We start from the raw sequence: 6,416 nt of genomic DNA on the forward strand, positions 1-6,416 counted from the left end.
AAAAAAAAAAAAATGAGAACTTTTTTTAGTAATTTAAAGGAAAAAGCTTGCAGTTTTTTTGTAACTGCAAGCTGAGCGCTAGCCCTTGAGCTCTGGTGACCCTCCCACTCTTTGAGGCTTGAGCAGTTGGCTGACTTTATCATCCTACATCTCTTCATTTTAGATTTCCTAGGTATACCTACAAATTTAACAGATGCTATTCTTTCATGGTTTAATATATGTTGTTTTTTCAGAAACAGGATCTTACTCTGTTGCCCAGGCTGGAGTATACTGGCACAATCACAGCTTGCTGCAGCCTCTAACTCCGGGGTTCAAGCAATCCTCACTTCAGTCTCTGAGTAGCTGGTCTACAGGCATGCACCACCATACCTGGCTAATTTTTATTTTATTTATTTATTTATTTATTTTTGAGTCAGAGTCTCGCTTTGTCGCCCAGGCTGGAGTGCAGTGGCACCATCTTGGCTCATTGCAAGCTCCACCTTCCGGGTTTAAGCCATTCTCCTGCCTCAACCTCCCGAGTAGCTGGGACTACAGGCGCCCGCCACCATGCCTGGCTAATTTTTTTTTTTTTTTCAAGTAGAGATGGGGTTTCACCATGTTAGCCAGGATGGTCTCCATCTCCTGACCTCATGATCCGCCAACCTTGGCCTCCCAAAGTGCTGGGATTCCAGGCGTGAGCCACCGTGCCCGGCCACCTGGCTAATTTTTTAATTTTTTAATAGAGATGGGGGTCTTGCTCTGTTGCCCAGGTTGGCCTCAAACTCCTGACCTCAAGGCGTCCTTCTGCCTATTTTGTCTTTTTGACTAGGTTAAAAGACAAGTGTTGTACTTTCCTACAGAACTTAGGATTCTGCACTTTATCAGACACCATTTGGGGAGCTGTGTGAAACTTCCAAACTATAGCAAATGGACAGTTTAGTCATGCAGACTGCCTTCCACCAGCAGTATATAAACCTAGATCAGTCGTTCTCAACTGGGGATTTCGCCCTACATCCCCCAGAGGACATTTGACATTTCAAAGACATTTCTGGTTGTCAACACCTGGGAGAAGGATGTACTGCTGGCATCCAGTAGATAGAAGCCAAGGGTTTTGCTAAACGTTCTAGAAATCTAGAAAATAGCCATCTACAACAAATAATTATCCAGCCAAAATTTCAACAGTGCCATGGCTGAGAAGCATTGGCCTAAAATTTCAACCATATAGAGCAAGTGATAATGATTGGGGCTCTAAGTGAGGAAGATTCCCAAGGGAATGAAAGGGCAAGCTTTTATTATCAAGGCTAGGTTGCAGAGCAGCAGAGGAGTGATTTTCACATTGGTTTTCATCAGCAGAATCCACCAATTGAATGAACTTAACTCTATTGTACAGTATCATAAAGATATATTTCCTTTATAAAGGATTCTCATTAATTAGTAAGAAAAAGATTGATAGCCTAGTTGGAAATGAAGAGTTCAGTTCACAGAAAATAGGACACAAGTGGCTTTTAAACACATGAAAGTTGTAAAACCTCACTCATAAATGCAGAACTATGCATTAACCTACAACAAAATATCAGTTTTCACCCATCAAAATAGTAAGGAACTGGCCGGGCACGGCCTGTAATCCTAGCATTTTGGGAGGCCGAGGCGGGCAAATCATTTGAGGTCAGGAGTTTGAGACTAGCCTGGCCAACATGACGAAACCCTGTCTCTACTAAAAATACAAAAACTAGCCAGGCATGGTGGCAGACATCTGTAATCACAGCTACTCAGGAGGCTGAGGCAGGAGAATCACTTGAACCGGGGAGGTGGAGGTTACAGTGAGCCAAGATCATGCTACTGTACTCCAGCCTGGGCGACAGAGCAAGACTCTTTTCTTTCTTTGTTTTTTTCTTTTCTTTTCTTTTCTTTTTTCTTTTCTCTCTTTCTCTTTTTCCTTCCTTCCTTCCTTCCTTCCTTCCTTCCTCCCTCCCTCCCTCCCTCCCTCCCTCTCCTCCTCTCCCTTCCCCTCCCCTCCCCTCCCCTTCCCTTCCCTTCTTTCTGTGGAGTCTTGCTTTGTTGCCCAGGCTGGAGTGCGGTGGCACGATCTCAGCTCACTGCATCCTCTGCCTCCCGGGTTCAAGTGATTCTCTTGCCTCAGCCTCCTGAGTAGATGGGACTACAGGGAGGGGAGATGGGAGACAAAAAGACAAAAGTGTGAAGGAGGTTTTTTTTAAATATTTTGTGACTTTTGAAGTCTTCACCATATATATCATACATATATGCATACATTCATATATATTACATTACACACACTAAGCTTTTCTGGCTGAAACAGCTTTCCCTACTGTCCATCACAGCACCCTGCAAGACATCACTAAGGATATCTAGAGTCCCAAAAGAACATAGTAAAAACCAGTGTCAAAAACAAACACACGACTGAGCGTCGTGGCTCACGCCTGTAATCCCAGCACTTTGGGAGGCAAAAGCGGGTGGATCACCTGAGGTCAAGAGTTTGACACCAGCCTGGCCAACACAGTGAAACCTCAACTCTACTAAAAATACAAAAATTAGCTGGGCATGGTGGCACGTGCCTCTAGTCCCAGCTACTAGGGAGGCTGAGGCAGAAGAATTGCTTGAACCCGGTAGGCGGAGGTTGCAGTGAGCTGAGATCCTGCCACTGCACTCCAGCCTAGGCGACAGCGAGGCTCCATCTCAAAAACAAAACAAAACAAAACAAAAAACAGGCCGGGTACGGTGGCTCACACCTGTAATCCCAGCACTTTGGGAGGCCGAGGCAGGCAGATCACCTGAGGTCAGGAGTTCGAGACCACCTTGGCCAACATGGTGAAACCCCGTCTCTTCTAAAAATACAAAAAAAAATTAGCTGGGGGTGGTGGCAGGCGCCTGTAATCCCAGCTACTCAGGAGGCTGAGGGAGAGAATTGCTTGAACCTGGGAGGCGGAGGTTGCAGTGAGCCAAGATCGTGCCACTGGACTCCAGCCTGGGCGACAGAGTGAGACTCCAGCTCAAAAAAAAAAAAAAAAATTAGCCAGGCACTGTGGTGCATGCCTGTAATCCCAGCTACTCAGGAGCCTGAGGCAGGAGAATCATTGAAACCTGTGAGGCGGAGGTTGCAGTGAGCCGAGTTCACACCACTGCACTCCAGCCTGTCCAACAGAGCAAGACTCAGTCTTAAAACAAACAAAAATTCATATGTTGAATTCCTAACTCCCAAAATGATAGTATTAGGAGATGAGGCTTTTGAGATATGATTAGGTCATGAGGGTGGAACCCTCACAAATGGAATCAGTGCCCTAATAAAAGACACCCAGATAGTTTGCTCACTTTGTTTCCCCCATGTGAAAACACAGCAAGAAGACAGCTTCCTGTGAACCAAGAAGATACTTACCACAAACCCAACCATTTTGGCACCCTAATCTCAGACTTCCAGCCTCTAGAACTGTGAGAAACAAGTGTTTGTTGTTAAGCCACCCAGTCTATGGTAATTTTCTATAGCAGCAGAGGTGACTAAGGCAAATGATATCTTCTGATAAATAGAAGTTTTCATTTTATTTATTTATTTATTATTGATTTATTTTTTTGAGACAGAGTCTTCCTCTGTTTCCCAGGCTGGAATGCAGTGGCATGATCTTGGCTCACTGCAACCTCCATCTCCCAGGTTCAAGCGATTATCCTGCCTCAGCTTCCTAAGTAGCTGAGACTACACGTGCATGCCACCAAGCCCGGGTAATTTTTGTATTTTTAGTAGAGACAGTGTAGCACATGTTGGCCAGGCTGGTCTCAAACTCTTGACCTCAAGTGATCCACTTGCCTCAGCCTCCCAAATTGCTAGGATTACAGGCATGAGCCACCATACCCAACCCAGAAGTATTCATTTTAATGTAGACTAACTTATCAATTTTTTTTGTCTATATTGTGTTGTTCTCATATTGTTGTGTTTTATGTTTTCTTTTTTTATTTGAGATGGAGTTTTGCTCTTATCACTCAGGCTGGAGTGCAGTGGCGCGATCTTGGCTCACTACAACCTCCACATCCTAGGTTCACGCCATTCTCCTGCCTCAGTCTCCCAAGTAGCTGGGACTACAGGCACCTGCCACCACACCTGGCTAATTTTTTTGTATTTTCAGTAGAGACGGGGTTTCACCTTGTTAGCCAGGATGGTCTCAATCTCCTGACCTTGTGATCCGCCCACCTCAGCCTCCCAAAGTGTTGGGATTACAGGCGTAAGCCACTGCACCCCGCCTTATGTTTTCTATATATTCTAGAAAAAGTCCTTTGTCAGATTGGTGACTTGCAAATATTTCTCCCAGAGAGCAGCTTATCTTTCATTCTCTTAACCATGTTCTTTGCAGAGCAGAAGTTTTCTATATTGTTGTTGTTTTGAGACAGAGTCTTGCTCTTTTGCCCAGGCTGGAGTGCAGTGGCACCATCTCGGCTCACTGCAACCTCCACCTCCTGGGTTCAGGCGATTCTCCAATCTTAGCCTCCTGGGTAGCTGGGATTACAGATGCCCGCCACCACACCTAGCTAATTTTTGTAGTTTTAGTAGATATGGAATTTTGCCATGTTGGCCAGGCTGGTCTCAAACTCCTGACCTCAGGTGATCTGCCCACCTTGGCCTCCCAAAGTGCTGGAATTACAGGCATGAGCCACTGTGCCCAGGCAGAAGTTTTTTATACTGGTGAAGATCAGCTTACCATTTCTTTTTCTCTTATGAATTTTGCTTTTGGCATTACGTGTAAGAACTCTACCTAACCCAAGGTTCCAAATATTTTCTTTAGTTTTTCTTCTGAAATTTTTCTTTTTGTTTTTTTTGAGACAGAGTCTGGCATGGTAGCCCAGGCTGGAGTGCAGTGGCGGGAACTCGGCTCACTGCAACCTCCGCCTCCCTGGTTCAAGTGATTCTCCTGCCTCAGCCCCCCGAGTAGCTGGGACTACAGGACTCACCACCGCATCTGGATAATGTTTGTATTTTTAGGCTGGGCGCGGTGGCTCATGCCTGTAATCCCAGCACTTTGGGAGGCTGAGGCGGGCGGATCATGAGGTTAGCAGACCGAGACCATCCTGGCTAACATGGTGAAACCCCATCTCTACTAAAAATACAAAAAAAATTAGTCGGGAGTGGTGGCGGACTCCTATATTCCCAGCTACTCCGGAGGCTGAGGCAGGAGAATGGTGTGAACCCGGGAGGTGGAGCTTGCAGTGAACCGAGATTGCACCACTGCACGCCAGCCTGGGCGACAGAGCGAGACTCCGTCTCAAAAAAAAAAAAAAAAAAAAATTGTATTTTTAGCAGAGACGGGGCTTCCTCATGTTGTTCAGCTGGTCTCAAGCTCCTGACCCCAGGTGATCTACCCATCTCGGCCTCCCAAAGTGCTAGGATTACAGGCATGAGCTACCGTGCCTGGCTTCTTCTGAAAATTTTTTAGTTGTTCATTTTACATTTAAGACTATGTTCATTGTGGGTTAGTTTTTGTATAAAGTGTGTGAATGATGAGTGCAGGTGCTTTTTTTTTTTTTTTTTTTTTTTTTGCTTTGTTATTTTTTGCTTATGGATATCTATTTGTTTGATCACCATTGCTTGAAAAGATGATACTTTCTTTGTTAAATTGTTTCTTGTATCTTTGTTAAAAATCAATTTCTTGGGCCGGGTGCGGTGGCTCACGCCTGTAATCCCAGCACTTTCGGAGGCCGAGGCGGGTGGATCACGAAGTCAGGAGATGGAGACCATCCTGGCTAACACGGTGAAACCCCGTCTCTACTAAAAATACAAAAAAAAAATTAGCCGGGGGCGGTGGCGGGCGCCTGTAATCCCAGCTACTCGGGAGAGTGAGGCAGGAGAATGGCGTGAACCTGGGAGGCAGAGCTTGCAGTGAGCCGAGATTGCGCCACCGCACTCCAGCCTGGGTGACAAAGCGAGACTCCGTCTCAAAAATAAATAAATAAATAAATAAAATAAATTTATTGGCTGGGAGCGGTGGCTCACGCCTATAATCCCAGCCCTTTGGGAGGCCTAGGTGGGTGGATCACGAGGTCAGGAGTTCAGGACCAGCTTGACCAATATAGTGAAACCCCATCTCTCCTAAAAATACAAAAATTAGCCAGGCGTGGTGGCGCGCCTGTAGTCCCAGCTACTAGGACGTTTGAGGCAGGAGAATCACTTGAACCCGGGAGGAGGAGGTTGCAGTAAGCCGAGATCTTACCACCGCACTCTAGTCTGGGTGACACAGCAAGATTCCATCTAAAAGAAAAAAAAATCAATTGCTCATACTTCCGTAGGTCCCCTTCTGGACTCTACTCTGTTCCATTGATGCAAATATCTATCCGTCTATCCTTTCACCAACACAGTACTACACTGTCTTTTTTTTTTTCTTTTTTTTTTTTTGAGAATCGCTCTGTCACCATGCTGGAGTGCAGTAGCTTAATCTCAGCTC

This window comes from Macaca mulatta, chromosome 9 (assembly GCF_049350105.2).
Source record: "Macaca mulatta isolate MMU2019108-1 chromosome 9, T2T-MMU8v2.0, whole genome shotgun sequence".
Classification (NCBI taxonomy): domain Eukaryota; kingdom Metazoa; phylum Chordata; class Mammalia; order Primates; family Cercopithecidae; genus Macaca; species Macaca mulatta.